A 16922-nucleotide genomic window follows, 5' to 3' on the forward strand; every position below is an offset into this window, starting at 1 on the left:
ATCGTATGTGCGTATCTTCCCATCTTGGAAATATTATACTGAAGATGAAGGAAAATGCCAGTTGCAGGTGTTTGTCCAGGAGTTATGTGTAAGTAATGTTATTCATGGCAATTACTTTGCTTCGTCCCATACATCCTACCTCCATGATGGTTATAATACAACAAATTTTCCCATTTTTTATCTATAGAGAAGGGCCGATTTGGAAACTCAGGATGAGGTAACCTGTGCTAATACCTCTGCTATCTTCAAGAATGCTTGGTGGCAGTATCGGAATTACCTGAAGAAAACGTACTTCACCGGCAAAGAAACTCATCAAATTCCCTTACGTTCTCCTGAGACACATTTACTGGACGATGACTGGGAACGCCTTGTTCTGTACTGGTCCCGAACCAAGAATGTGGTAAGGGCTATGAGCTCATTTTCTATTTTTAAGTATTATATTCTTGCGTCTTATTGTACTCTGTTCATGTAGAACAAGTGCCTAAACCTGAAGAACAACTGTTCTAATTTAAGATTCCATTGCTACCATAGGACATAGATATATGTTTGTTTGATGCTTTTATTATGTACTAGTACTTGGCAATAGAAGACTTGGTAGTTTAATCCTGTCCACCTTACTAATGAACTGGTTCACCGAAATGAGTTTCAAATACTAGTACATGCTAAACTTGTTATGTGTCTACTTGTTTCTTCTTTTAGAATGCTGACAGAATATTGGGGAAGAGTTCCTTATTAAGCAACGGTAAAGTAAGTAATGCAGATAAGGTTCAGGATAGTGACACATCCTGTCTTGGTTTAGTGTTGGAGTTACTAGCCACTACTCACTGTGTGAATCAGTTCGGTTTCTTGAGTCTCAACTACAAGCTGAAAGACATCGATCAGCTGTGCTGCGACAAGAAGCAGAAGGACTGCGGAAGTCCCTGGAGCATTCATATGCATACTTTCTGGTGGAACAGCAAGCGTTGGAGGATTTTAGCGCCAAATAGGACAAAGCTAATCAGCTTGCTAAGCTTATTGCCAGCATGGTGGATACCCAGGATAACGTTTCTTGAGATCTTCTGAAGTTGTTTCAGTTATGCTCTTGTTTTGCTGCCGTGTTTATTTGCACTGGTGGCCAATTTTGACGGCCAGTGTATATGATATGCTGCTTTGTTCCCTATATTTGCACTGGTGGCGAACTTTGATGCCAAGTGGATGTAATATCTGTAATAGCCGTGATATCCTAGTGTTAGTTGCTTGCTTATTTATTTCCTTGTTGTCTTATTTATTTGTTTGCTTGTAGTCATTGCGGTTCTTTTTCCGCGGTTAACTAGTGGCTACAATAACCTATTTTTTAAAACTAGGCCACAATAACCATGGGCTAATATTTACTGTAGTGACATTGGGCCTCCTACGGGCCGTAGAAACAGTGGGCCTTCTACGGGCCATAGAAACAGTAGGCCTTCTATGGGCCGTAGAAACAAGGGCCTTCTACGGGCCGTATCATCAATGGGCCTTAGACGGGCCGTATGATCGATTGGCCAAACATGGGCCAATAACAGGCCGCATTATGGCCGTAAACGGGCTAGAGTTGGAATCGTCCGTTCATGGGCCGACCGTAACGGGCCATCGTTAATAGGCCGTATTTGATGACGCTATGAAAACGGGCCGACTGTAACCACGGGCTGAATTTGGCCCACAAGAAAAAATGACAGTAACGGGCCGTAAGTAAACGAATGCTGGAAATGAGCCCAAGAATAAATGGGCTCTGAGAAGGTCGAAAGATAACATGGGCTAGAAACGGCCCACGAAATAACGGGCCGTTAATGGGTATAAAGTGATACACTGTTCATTACGGGCCAGTTTCACCACGGGCCGTTAATGGGTGTAAAGTGATACACTGTTCATTACGGGCCAGTTTCACCACGGGCCGTTAATAGGCCAAGAGTTACATAGGGCCTCATATGGGCCGAAAGACGTCATGGGCCATACATGGGCCAGAAGTGAAAACAGGCTGGAATCGTATTGGATGGCCCAGATGACGCTACTGGGCCTAATTCGGATAGGGCATAATGGGCCTTGGGTTAGCGGATTGTAAATGGGCTATATGCGAACAGGCCGTTAACAGGCTTTCCATGGGCCAGCCCGCCACCTTTTGACCAAGTCAAACAGGTCGGCCTTTTCACAGGAATGGGCCTCTGTTGGGCCGTTCCACGTGTCGACGTATCATAGGCGCCTTCCGTCCAATGAGTGGTTGACATTTGTCCCAACGATGAGCCGACACGTGTTTCCTCCAGCCAATGATGATTTTACACGTGGAAAATCCCCATTGGTCGGGGCTGTTAACGGGTTATCGGATCCAAAACCCGACCCGATAGCTTAACGGCGTTCCGTTACGGTGGATGCCACGTGTCGGTCACCCTTGACAAAAGCACTTCTGTGACGCGCGATTTATCGTCATGGAAGTGGACACTTCCGTGATGATAATTTTGGTAATGTCATGGAACACTTGTACGACAACACAAGTATGACTATCTTGATTCTGTCATAAATTTGTCATGGATGTACATGCATGACAAAAAAAGCAACCTACTGTGACAAACATGTATCATCACAGAAGTGTATTTTTTCTGTAGTGCTAGCTTGACGATATTCCCATGGGTCCTCGGGAGCGCTTTACATCATATAAGAGTTTGTCCAGGCATGTCCTTTGCTACAAAAGGATTGGGCCACCTTGCTGCACTTTATTTACTTTTGTTATTTGTTGCTCGTTACAAATTATCCTATCACAAAACTATTTGTTACCACTTATTTCAGTACTTGCAGAGAATACCTTGCTGGAAACCGCTTATCATTTCCTTCTGCTCCTCGTTGGGTTCGACACTCTTACTTATTGAAAGGACTACGATAGATCCCCTATACTTGTGGGTCATCAAGACTCTTCTCTGGCACCGTTGCCGGGGAGTGAAGCGCCTTTGGTAGGTGGAATTTGGTAAGGAAAAATTTATATAGTGTGCTGAAATCGACTGTCACTTGTTACTATGGAAAGTAATCCTCTGAGGGGCTTGTTCGGGGTATCTTCACCCCGACCAGTAGAGCAAAGAGTTGCTCCTCAACCTACTGAACCTACTAAAAATGAAAATGAAAATGAAAATACTTGCTTTGACGTTCCTGCGGGTATGATAGAAAAACTGCTAGCTAATCCTTTTTTAGGAGATGGAACAAAACATCCTGATGAACATCTGATATATGTGGATGAAGTTTGTGGATTATTTAAGCTTGTAGGTGTACCCGGAGATGTTGTTAAGAAGAAGGTCTTCCCTTTATCTTCGAGGGGAGATGCATCGACATGGTATAGGCTATGTGATGATATGAGGTCTTGGAATTACAAACGATTGAAATTGGAATTTCATCAGAAGTTTTATCCTATGCATCTTGTTCATCGTGATCGCAATTACATATATAATTTTTGGCCTCGCGAAGGAGAAAGAATCGCTCAAGCTAGGGGAGGCTTAAATCAATGTTATATTCATGCCCCAATCATGAGCTCTCAAGAGAAAGATTATTCAAAAAAATTATGCTCGGCTTTCTGGTAACAATCGCACCATGCTTGATACTTCTTGTGCTGGCTCTTTTATGATGAAGACTATTGAATTCAAATGGAATTTATTGGAAAGAATTAAACGCAACTCTGAAGATTGGGACCTCGACAGTGGTAAGGAGTCAGGTATGACACCTAGTTTTGATTGTGTTAAATCTTTTATGGATACCGATATTTTCGTAAATTTAGCACTAAATATGGACTTGACTCTGAGATAGTAGCTTCTTTTTGTGAATCTTTTGCTGCCTATGTTGATCTCCCCAAGGAGAAGTGGTTTAAATATTATCCTCCCATAGAAGTAAAAGTAGTTGCACCTATTAAAGTTGAAGAAAAGACTATCACCTATAATGATCCTATTGTTCCTACTTCTTCGGTTGAGAAACCACCTTTCCCTGTTAGGATAAAGGATCATGCTAAAGCTTCAACTGTAGTTCGTAAAAGCAATATTAAAACATGTACACCTCCTGGGCAATTAAAAGTTGAACCTAATATTGCTATTGTTAAAGATCTCTTGTCTGATAATATAGATAGGCATGTTATTTATTTCTGTAATGAAACTCCTAGAATTGCTAAACCCCATGATAAAGATAAACCTAGACCTGTGGTAGGCATGCATGTTATTTCTGTTAAAATAGGAGATCATTGTTATCATGGCTTATGTGATATGTGTGCTAGTGCTAGTGCAATACCTTATTCCTTATACAAAGAAATTATGCATGAGATTGCACCTGCTGAAATAGAAGATATTGATGTCACAATTAAACTTGCCAATAGAGATACTATTTTAGCAATGGGAATTGTTAGACATGTTGAAGTCTTGTGTGGGAAAACTAAATATCCTGCTAATTTTCTTGTTCTTGGTTCCCCACAAGATAGCTTTTGCCCCATTATATTTGGTAGACCCTTCTTAAACACTGTTAATGCTACTATAGATTGCAAAAGAGATATTGTTACTGTCGGTTTAGATGATATGACTCATGAATTTAATTTTTCTAAATTTAGTAGACAACACCGCGAAGAAGAATTACCTAGTAAGGAAGAAATTATTGGTCTTGCTTCTATTGCCATACCTCCTCCTTTAGAACAATATTTGCTAGACCATGAAAATGATATGTTTATGAATGAAAGAAGGGAATTAGATGAAGTATTCTTTAAACAGGAACCTATTCTGGAAAATAATTTACCTGTTGAAATCCTAGGGGATCCTCCTCCACCCAAGGGTGATCCCGTGTTTGAGCTTAAACCGTTACCTGATACTCTTAAATATGCTTATCTTGATGAGAAAAAGATATATCCTGTTATTATTAGTGCTAACCTTTCAGAGCATGAAGAAGAGAGATTATTGAAAACTCTGAAGAAGCACCGTGCTGCTATTGGGTATACTCTTGATGATATTAAGGTCATTAGTCCCACTCTATGTCAACATAAAATTAATTTGGAAGAAGAAGCCAAACCAGTTCGTGATCATCAATGCCGGCTGAATCCTAAAATGAAAGAAGTGGTAAGAAAGGAGATACTAAAGCTCCTTGAGGCAGGTATAATTTATCCCGTTGCTGATAGTCAGTGGGTAAGCCCTGTCCATTGTGTCCCTAAGAAGGGAGGTATTACTGTTGTTCCTAATGATAAAGATGAATTGATTCCTCAAAGAATTATTACAGGTTATAGGATGGTAATTGATTTCCGCAAATTAAATAAGGTTAATAAAAAGATCATTACCCCTTACCTTTTATCGATCAAATGCTAGAAAGATTGTCCAAACATACACATTTTTGCTTTCTAGATGGTTATTCTGGTTTCTCTCAAATACCTGTGTCAGCCAAAGATCAATCAAAGACTACTTTTACATGCCCTTTTGGTACTTTTGCTTATAGACGTATGCCTTTTGGTTTATGTAATGCACCTGCTACCTTTCAAAGATGCATGATGGCTATATTCTCTGACTTTTGTGAAAAGATTTGTGAGGTTTTCATGGACGAATTTTCCGTCTATGGATCTTATTTTGATGATTGCTTGAGCAACCTTGATCGAGTTTTGCAGAGATGTGAAGAAACTAATCTTGTATTGAATTGGCAAAAGTGCAACTTTATGGTTAATGAAGGTATTGTCTTGGGGCATAAAGTTTCTAAAAGAGGTATTGAAGTTGATAAAGCCAAGGTTGATGCTATTGAAAAGATGCCATGTCCCAAGGACATCAAAGGTATAAGAAGTTTCCTTGGTCATGCCGGTTTTTATAGGAGGTTCATTAAGGACATCTCCAAAATCTCCCGGCCTCTGACTAATTTCTTACAAAAAGATATACCATTTGTTTTTGATGATGATTGCGTAGAAGCATTTGAAATACTTCAGAAAGCATTGATTTCTGCACCTATTATCCAGCCACCTGATTGGAATTTACCCTTTGAAATTATGTGTGATGCTAGTGATTATGCTATAGGTGATGTTCTAGGACAAAGAGTTGATAAGAAACTAAATGTTATTAGATATGCTAGTAAAACTCTAGACAATGCTCAAAGAAATTATGCTACTACTAAAAAAGAATTCTTAGCAGTTGTATTTTCTTGTGATAAGTTCAGACCTTATATTGTTGATTCTAAAGTAATTACTCACACTAATCACGCTGCTATTAAATATCTTATGGAAAAGAAAGATGCTAAACCTAGACTTATTATAGGGGTTCTCTTGCTACAAGAATTTGATTTACATATCGTTGATAGAAAAGGAGCTGAGAACCCCGTTGCAGACAACTTGTCTAGGTTAGAAAATGTGCTTGATGACCCACTACCTATTGATGATAGCTTTCCTGATGAGCAATTAAATGTCATAAATGCTTCTCATACTGCTCCATGGTATGTTGGTTATGCTAATTACATTGTTGCTAAGTTTATACCACCTAGTTTCACATACGAGCAAAAGAAAAAGTTCTTCTATGATTTGAGGCATTACTTTTGGGATGACCCACATCTTTATAAAGAAGGAGTAGATGGTGTTATTAGACGTTGTGTACCTGAGCATGAACAGGAACAGATCCTACGCAAGTGTCACTCCGAAGCTTATGGAGGACACCATGCTGGAGATAGAACTGCACATAAGGTACTGCAATCTGGTTTTTATTGGCCTACTCTCTTCAAGGATGCCCGTAAGTTTGTCTTATCTTGTGATGAATGTCAAAGAATTGGTAATATTAGTAGACGTCAAGAAATGCCTATGAATTATTCACTTGTTATTGAACCATTTGATGTTTGGGGCTTTGACTATATGGGACCTTTTCCTTCCTCTAATGGATATACACATATTTTAGTTGTTGTTGATTACGTTACTAAGTGGGTAGAAGCTATTCCAACTAGTAGTGCTGATCATAACACTTCTATTAAAATGCTTAAAGAAGTTATTTTTCCAAGATTTGGAGTCCCTAGATATTTAATGACTGATGGTGGTTCACATTTTATTCATGGTGCTTTCCGTAAAATGCTTGCTAAATATGATGTTAATCATAGAATTGCATCTCCTTATCACCCTCAGTCTAGTGGTCAAGTAGAATTGAGTAATAGAGAACTCAAATTAATTTTGCAAAAGACTGTTAATAGGTCTAGAAAGAATTGGTCCAAGAAACTTGATGATGCATTATGGGCCTATAGAACTGCATATAAGAATCCTATGGGTATGTCTCCGTATAAAATGGTTTATGGAAAAGCATGTCGCTTACCTCTCGAACTGGAACACAAGGCTTATTGGGCTATTAAAGAACTTAATTATGATTTTAAACTTGCCGGTGAGAAGAGGTTATTTGATATTAGCTCACTTGATGAATGGAGAACTCAAGCCTATGAAAATGCCAAGTTGTTTAAAGAAAAAGTTAAAAGATGGCATGAAAAAAGATACAAAAGCGTGAGTTTAACGTAGGTGATTATGTATTGCTATACAACTCTCGTTTAAGATTTTTTGCAGGAAAACTTCTCTCTAAATGGGAATGTCCTTACGTTATCGAGGAGGTCTACTATTCCGGTGCCATAAAAATCAACAACTTTGAAGGCACAAATCCGAAGGTGGTGAACGGTCAAAGAATCAAACATTATATCTCAGGTAATCCCATAAATGTTGAAACCAATGTTATTGAAACCGTAACCCCGGAGGAATACATAAGGGACACTTTCCGGAACGTTTTAGACTCCGAAAAGGAATAGGTATGTGGTATGGTAAGTAAACCGACTGCAAAACAGTTTTTAAGGCAATATTTCTCCATGTTGGAATATTTAGAAAAATAGAAAAATAAGTAGCAGTCCGGGAAGGACACGATGGCTCCACAAGGGTGGAGGGCGCGCCCTACCCTCCTGGGCGCGCCCCCTACCTCGTGGGCACCTCATGTGCTCTCCGGACTCTATTTTTGTACACGTTACGTATTTTGGTCGGAAAATTCATTATATAATCTCCCGGGGGTTTTGACTCCCGTATCACGCAAAAATCTCCTTTCTTTGTTTCGAGCTGTCCTGCTGCAGATTTGACCAACATGTCGTCCCAGGATTCGGAAGGAGAGAGCTATGTGCCTGATTACCTTGCAGACCCTAAAGTCTATGGGGATGTGGAGCATTGTGGTTGGACTACGGAAGAAGAAGAGGACTATGAACCTAAGGGAAAGGAGGAGACGAGCTCAGATGAAGATGAAGTCCCACTACCTCAACCTGGGGACATGCATGTGGAGTTCAAAAAGTCAAGCCTACCTGATAGAGTGAAGAAACCTAAGATCGAGTTTATCCCTTTTCGCCTCATGCAGGAAAACAAACAGGAACTATGCAAAAAAGATATTGAGCTTGGAGCAAGAGATAGAGGACCTAAGGGACCAAAATTATGTCCTCAAGCGTAAATTAAGGAAGAAACCTACGCCATCAACAAAATCACCACCGTCTCCACCAAGAAAGAAGAATTGAGTATCTGGTATGGGCACTCCACTTGGCAACTGCCAAGCTTGGGGGAGTGCCCCGGTATCGTATCACCATCACTTTATCTTTACCTTTTTCTTAGTTCGATCCTTTTGGTAATATCTTGATCTAGTAGAATAAAAGTTCTTAGTATGATCTAGTCGTGAGTTTTGCTTTATTATCCTTCTATGTAATCGAGTCCGTCAGCTATATAATAAAGATTAGTGTTGAGTCAAGGGCTTGATTATTTTGCCATGATCCTAAGTGAATAAAAGAAAAGAGAAAGCAATAAAAAGAAACAAAGAGATCATGTGAATCTTATGGAGAGTAATGAGCTCACATAGAAAGAGTATGATGAATAAAAGTTGTTGAGGGTTGACAAACACAGGTTTGGTCATCATTGCAATTAATAGGGAGTAATAAAGAAAGGGAGGTCTTCACATATAAATATACTATCTTGGACATCTTTTAAGATTGTGAGCACTCATTAAAATATGACATGCTAAAGAGTTGACATTGGACAAGGAAGACAACGTAATGGGTTATGTTTTCTTACATCTAAGATAAATTATATTGTCTTGGATCTTCCAACATGATGAGCTTGCCTTTCCCTCTCATGCTAGCAAAATTCATTGCACCAAGTAGAGATACTATTTGTGCTTCCAAATACCCTTAAACCAGATTTGCCATGAGAGTCCACTATACCTACCTATGGATTGAATAAGATCCTTCAAGTAAGTTGTCATCGGTGCAAAGCAATAAAAATTTGCTCTTTAAATATGTATGATTGATTGGTGTGGAGGAAATAAGCTTTATACGATCGTGTGATATGGAAGTAATAAAAGCGACAGACAGCATAATAAAGGTCCATATCACAAGTGGCAATATAAAGTGACGTTCTTTCGCATTAAGATTTTGTGCATCCAACCATAAAAGCGCATGACAACCTCTGCTTCCCTCTGCGAAGGGCCTATCTTTTACTTTTATCTCCTACAGTGCATAAGAGTCATGGTGATCTTCACCCTTCCTTTTTACATTTTATCCTTTGGCAAGCACAATATGTTGGAAAGATCCTGGTATATATGGCTAATTGGATCTGAGTTTTCATCAACTCTTACTGTTGACATTACCCTTGAGGTAAAATGTTGGGAGGCAAAACTATAAGCCCCTATCTTTCTTTGTGTCCGATTAAAACTCCATACCCATAAGTATTGCATGAGTGTCAACAACTGTGAAAGATTAGATGATAGTTGAGTATGTGGACTTGCTGAAAAGCTCTTATACATTGACTCTTTCCTATGCTATGATAAATTGCAATTGCTTCAATGACTGAGATTGTAGTTTGCTAGTTTTCAATGAAGTTTACGATTCATACTTGATATTGTGATTGAATTATTACTCTAGCATAAGAGATTATATGACAAGAATTATATAATTTGTTGTTATAAGAATGATCATGATGCCCTCATGTCCGTAATTTATTTTTATCGACACCTCTATCTCTAAACATGTGGACATATTTTTCGATTTCGGCTTTTCGCTTGAGGACAAGCGAGGTCTAAGCTTGGGGGAGTTGATACGTCCATTTTGCATCATGCTTTTATATCAATATTTATTGCATTATGGGATGTTATTACACATTATGTCACAATACTTATGCCTATTTTCTCTTATTTTACAAGGTTTACATAAAGAGGGAGAATGCCGACAGCTGGGATTCTGGGATGAAAAGGAGCAAATATTAGAGACCTATTCTGCACAGCTCCAAAAGTCCTGAAACTTCACGGAAGATGTTTTCCAAATATATAAAAAATACTAAGAGCAAGAACTTCAACAGGGGGGCCACACCCTTCCCACGAGGGTGGGGGCACGCCCTACCCCCCTGGGCGCGCCCCCCTACCTCGTGGGCCCCCTGGTGGCCCTCCGGTGGCCATCTTCTGCTATATGGAGTCTTTCGATGGGAAAAAATCATAAGCCATCTTCTCGGACGAAACTCCGCCGCCACGAGGCGGAACCTTGGCAGAACCAATATAGGGTTCTGGCGCAGCTGTTCTGCCAGGGAAACTTCCCTCCCGGAGGGGGAAACCATTGTCATCGTCATCACCAACGCTCCTCTCATCGGGAGAGGGCAATCTCCATCAACATCTTCATCAGCACAATCTCATCTCAAAACCCTAGTTCATCTCTTGTATCCAATTCTTGTCTCCAAGTCCGGGATTGGTGCTAGTAGGTTGCTAGTAGTGTTAATTACTCCTTGTAGTTGATGCTAGTTGGTTTAATTGGTGGAAGATCATATGTTAAGATCCTATGTGCATATTAATACCCCTCTGATTATGAACATGTTTATGCTTTGTGAGTAGTTACTTTTGTTCCTGAGGACATGGGATAAGTCTTGCTATTGGTAGTCATGTGAATTTGGTATTCGTTCGATATTTTGATGAGATATATGTTATCTCTCCTCTAGTGGTGTTATGTGAACGTCGACTACATGACACTTTACCATTATTTGGGCCTAGAGGAAGGCATTGGGAAGTAATAAGTAGATGATGGGTTGCTAGAGTGACAGAAGCTTAAACCCTAGTTTATGCGTTGCTTCGTAAGGGGCTGATTTGGATCCATATGTTTCATGCTATGGTTAGGTTTACCTTAATACTTTTGTTGTAATTGTGGATGCTTGCAATAGAGGTTAATCATAAGTGGGATGCTTGTCCAAGTAAGGGCAGCACCCAAGCACCGGTCCACCCACATACCAAATTATCAAAGTACCGAACGCGAATCATATGAACGTGATGAAAACTAGCTTGACGATATTCCCATGTGTCCTCGGGAGCGCTTTACATCATATAAGAGTTTGTCCAGGCTTGTCCTTTGCTACAAAAGGATTGGGCCACCTTGCTACACTTTATTTACTTTTGTTATTTGTTGCTCGTTACAAATTATCCTATCACAAAACTATCTGTTACCACTTATTTCAGTACTTGCAGAGAATACCTTGCTGGAAACCGCTTATCATTTCCTTCTGCTCCTCGTTGGGTTCGACACTCTTACTTATCGAAAGGACTATGATAGATCCCCTATACTTGTGGGTCATCACGTGGGCCCCCTCACTTATCTCTTTATCCCATGTCATCACCTACCTCCAGAAAAAATTCACCATTGCTCTCTCTCCCATGTTCTTGCTCTCAAACCTGCAGATTTCGATCTCTTTGCTCGAAGCTCCATTTCCGAAACTGTTTTGGGGGATTGCTACTTGGTATGTGACTCCTCCATTGGTCCAATTAGTTTTTACTTTAGTGGTTTATATTTTGAATAATTAGCTACTCTTGGTGCTATTGTAGATGAGCTTGCATGTTGAATTCTTAGAACTCTAAGTAGTTTGAATGCTTGAAATGGCCTCGATGCATCCCTATGAGTAGTTGCTATCAATCTTGTGAAGTTTTGTTGGCAAAAAATTTCTGGACTGAAAATTTCAGAATTTGATTTATAGTAATAAGATGAGTTTCTTTAGGAAGTTTGCTTCCAAGAACAACTCTAAGGGAGTCATTGGGGAATTATCGGACAGAGACCTCCATACTTGGAGAATGGCGGAAGTGCACCCGTGCGAATGGCCACACAACCCCTTCATGGATGGAGCTAGAATCCGTCAAGAGTTCGCATAATTTGCTGCTAATGCTGGCCTCACCGACTTCATCGCAGATAAGTGTGAACAATGCCATCCCCTTACAAATTCCTTTGTGCAAAGCTTCCATTTTCTGGTAGGAATAACCCTCCTGAGGTGCAGTTTAATTTATATGTTGAAACCCGTCAGATACCACTTACTGAATTTTGTGATATATGCTTGATCCCTTCTGACGGGGAAATAAGAGAGCCTAGGCCTGCAGAGTTTGAGGACTTTTATCGCACTCTGTCAGTGGGAGGTGAGAGAGGGGTGTCGAGTGTCACTGCCACTAGCTTGTAGTTTCCTTCTGTGCACTATTTTGCTCTATTTATTGTGAAGTGTTTACTTGCTAGAGAGAAGGTTGGTGCACTAGTGCTCCCAATTTCGCCGTCCTATGTCGTGCACTATACAGCAATAACACTTATAGCCTGGGAGCTATTGTTGCATGTCGCCTACACCTTAACAGGACCAAGGGTAAAATTCATGGCGGTATTTATGCCACTCGTTAAGCGAGTCGCTTTAACATTTAGATACGTGAACATGATTATCGCTTGCCCAAGGTTTACTAAGATCGCCAGGCTATGGTAGCTCATCAATTTATTGGTTGCGAGAACACTACTATCCCTATTCCTTACAATATGGTTTTCAATGAGGATGCCCGTGATATTATTCCATTGCCTGCACCTGCTTTGTTTGATTCTATTGCCAGGGGATACAGGATCATGCTAGATGACATCATTGCCTACCAGAATGCCCAGGCAGTAGCTGAGGAGGAGCCTCAGGAGTGGGATGCTCAGGTGCCTACTCCACAGCACTTCAACATGGGACCGCATGGCTACTACGAGTGGTGATTACCAAGCTAGGCCAAAAGCCTAAGCTTGGGGGGGAGTATGTATTTACACCAACATTACATTCATGTTCACACATTTCATTCCATTTGTCGGTGTCCACACTTTTTCACTGTACTATCCATTTTAGATTTGTTTTTCTCGCTTTCTTCTTGTGTGTTTGAAAAACTTTGAGAAAACCCAAAAATATTTCTTGTTTCTTTTCGGTTTTTCTTTCTATTTTAATTAGCTGTAGTACTTAAAAGAAAACCCAAAAAGATTTCTCGATTCTTCTTTTGCTTGTTGGGAGTTTTCCTGTGTAAATAGTTTTTCTCGTTTTTGCTTTTCTTCCTTTTGATTTGCCTTCTTCAAGAAAAACTAAAAACTCCAAAAATATTTCAGTGTGTTTCTCTGAAATTCTTTTCGTTTTATTGAGTCATACCAAGGAGAAGACCATGATGAAAATGTTGAGTGGCTCTCATATGCATTATTTTGATCTAACAAGGAGCCCAAATTATCTTGTCTTCTCTCGTTGAATAAAATGTTTGCACATTCCAGCTTAGTCCATGACTTTCTTGCACTATTACTATCTTCAAATCATTCAGTCGTGAAAGTGAAAGGCAATAATGACGATATTTGGTGAACTGGTTGTGGCAGAGAGAAACGGTTATGAACTCAACATGTTCTATTTTTGTAAATATGTTTAATCTAGTATCCATGATTCAGCATATTATGATCAAACATGTTTGCGATGACAATGAGAGATTATAGTTTCTCATGCCATTCTTAAGTAGCTAGGAGTGGATAATGATTTATCTTGGATGTCAACATTGCATTAAAATGATTGTGATGTGGTATGATGATATGGTATCCTCCTCTGAATGTTTCGATTGGCTTGACTTGGCACATGTTCAGGCATGTAGTTGAATCAAAACTAGCATGGACTCTATGATATTTATGTTCATGGTGTTCATATCCTACTCATGCTAGTATCCAATGTTTGTTATGCATAATGCATGTTCATGACCGTTTTCGCTCTCTAGCTGGCCGCTTCCCAACCTATTTGCTAGCCTTCGCTTGTACTAAGTGGAAATACTGCTTGTGCATCAAAATCCTAAAACCCGAGTTATTCCAGATGAGTCCACCATACCTACCTATATGCGGTATTACCCTACCGTTCTAAGTAAATTTGTATGTGCCACCTCTAAAAACTTCAAATAAATATCCATTTTTTGTGCCCGGATTGTTCATAGAGCGACAGGAGGTAGTTTGTATCTTCCATGCTAAGCGGGTTATTCTCATGATGAGTGTTTATTCACTTGTCCTTGCACGACAGGGGTGGTAATAGGGATTCCTAGTCTCGAATTCAAATTGCAAATAAGTAAACAAAACTCCCCCAGGACTAATGTTGGTATGGACGGTACCCGAGGATTTGGCTAGCCGTGTAGTGTGATTGTTCATGGAGGGGGAGTAAACCTTTACTTTTATCGCTTGGGAACCGCCACTAATGTGTTTAGCATGGAAGATATAAATAACTAATGGTCGTTAAGTAAACATGAAGGGTGCATTTCTCAAAATTTCATTTACCTCTGTTTTAAAAAATGAGCTCTAACACCGCTGCAAATCCCTGCTTCCCTCTGCGAAGGGACTGTCTATTTAATTTTATGTTGAGTCGTCACCTTCTCAAATAAGCGCCAGATTCTGAGTGCACTATTTTCATCCTCATGCATTGTGCATAGTTAAGGTTGGATGCATGATGACTGGATCTTTTCTACCATGAATTACAATGTTTAGTCGCTGCTTGAACTTTGGAGGTGCTCTGCATTTATGTTTTGCGGACTCAGAAAGGGCTAGCGAGATACCACTGTTGTCATATTATATCATGATTGTTTTGACAAGGTGTTGTCACTTGAGATATTTCATTATTGCCCGCTAGTTTATTATGTCATTGATATGAGTTAATATAATTTTTAATAGTTATTGTTGACATGGTTAGTTATAATCTTTGCTGAAAACATGGGTGCTACTTAAGCTTATTTATGTAAACAAGAGCAAAAGAGTTCATCAAAGTTTTTGTTTTCCACTTTCAGTTTATCAACTGAATTGCTTGAGGACAAGCAAAGGTTTAAGCTTGGGGGAGTTGATACGTCTCCGTCGTATCTACTTTTCCTAACGCTTTTCCTCTTGTTTTGGACTCTAATTTGCATGATTTGAATGAAACTAACCCGGACTGACGCTGTTTTCAGCAGAACTGTCATGGTGTTATTTTTGTGCAGAAATATAACTCCTTGGATTGGAATGAAACTTTGTGGAGATTTTTTATACAATAAATGGAAAATACTGGAGCCAAGAACCACCGGAGGGGGCCCTGGGTGAGCACAACCCACCAGGGCGCCCCCCCCCCTCAAGCACTCCCAAGTGGGTTATGCCCACCTGGTGGCCCCGCAGACCCTGAGTCCAAGTCCATAAATACCTATTTTTCTAGAAAAAATGAGGGAGGAAGATGAAGGAAATATGCCCTAGAGGCAATAATAAAGTTATTATTTATTTCCTTATATCATGATAAATGTTTATTATTCATGCTAGAATTGTATTAACCGGAAACATAATACATGTGTGAATACATAGACAAACAGTATGTCACTAGTATGCCTCTACTTGACTAGCTCGTTGATCAAAGATGGTTATGTTTCCTAACCATAGACATGAGTTGTTATTTGATTAACGGGATCACATCATTAGGAGAATGATGTCATTGACTTGACCCATTTCGTTAGCTTAGCACTCGTTCATTTAGTATGTTGCTATTGCTTTCTTCATGACTTATACATGTTCCTATTACTATGAGATTATGCAACTCCTGTTTACCGGAGGAACACTTTATGTGCTACCAAACATCACAACGTAACTGGGTGATTATAAAGGAGCTCTACAGGTGTCTCCAAAGGTACATGTTGGGTTGGCGTATTTCGAGATTAGGATTTGTCACTCCGATTGTCGGAGAGGTATCTCTGGGCCCTCTCGGTAATGCATATCACATAAGCCTTGCAAGCATTGCAACTAATGAGTTAGTTGTGAGATGATATATTACGGAACGAGTAAAGAGACTTGCCAGTAACGAGATTGAACTAGGTATTAAGATACCAACGATCGAATCTCGGGCAAGTAACATACCGATGACAAAGGGAACACCGTATGTTGTTATGCGGTCTGACCGATAAAGATCTTCATAGAATATGTGGGAGCCAATATGAGCATCCAGGTTCCGCTATTGGTTATTGACCGGAGACATGTCTCGGTCATGTCTACATTGTTCTCGAACCCGTAGGGTCCGCACGCTTAAGGTTTCGATGATAGTTATATTATGAGTTTATAAGTTTTGATGTACCGAAGGAGTTCGGAGTCCCGGATGAGATCGGGGACATGATGAGGAGTCTCGAAATGGTCGAGACGTAAAGATCGATATATTGGACGACTATATTCGGACATCGGAAAGGTTCCGAGTGGTTCGGGTATTTTTCGGAGTACTGGAGAGTTACGGGAATACGGGGGAAGAAGTATATGGGCCTTATTGGGCTTTAGGGGAGAGGGAGAGGCAGGCCGCGCGCCCCCCCATTGACTAGTCGGAATTGGACTAGGGGAGGAGCGACGCCCCCTCCTTCCTTCTCTTCCCTCTTCCCCTTCCTTGTCTCCTACTCCTACTACATGGAAGGACTCCTAGTTGGACTAGGAAAGGGGGAATCCTACTCCCGGTGGGAGTAGGACTCCCCTAGGGCGCGCCATAGAGAGGGCCGGCCCTCCCCTCCTCGACTCCTTTATATACGGGGGCAGGGGGCACCCCTAGACACACAAGTTGATCTCTAAGATCGTTCTCTTAACCGTGTGTGGTGCCCCCTTCCACCATAGTCCTCGATAATATTGTAGTGGTGCTTAGGCGAAGCCCT

This window comes from Triticum aestivum, chromosome 1A (assembly GCF_018294505.1).
Source record: "Triticum aestivum cultivar Chinese Spring chromosome 1A, IWGSC CS RefSeq v2.1, whole genome shotgun sequence".
Classification (NCBI taxonomy): Eukaryota; Viridiplantae; Streptophyta; class Magnoliopsida; order Poales; family Poaceae; genus Triticum; species Triticum aestivum.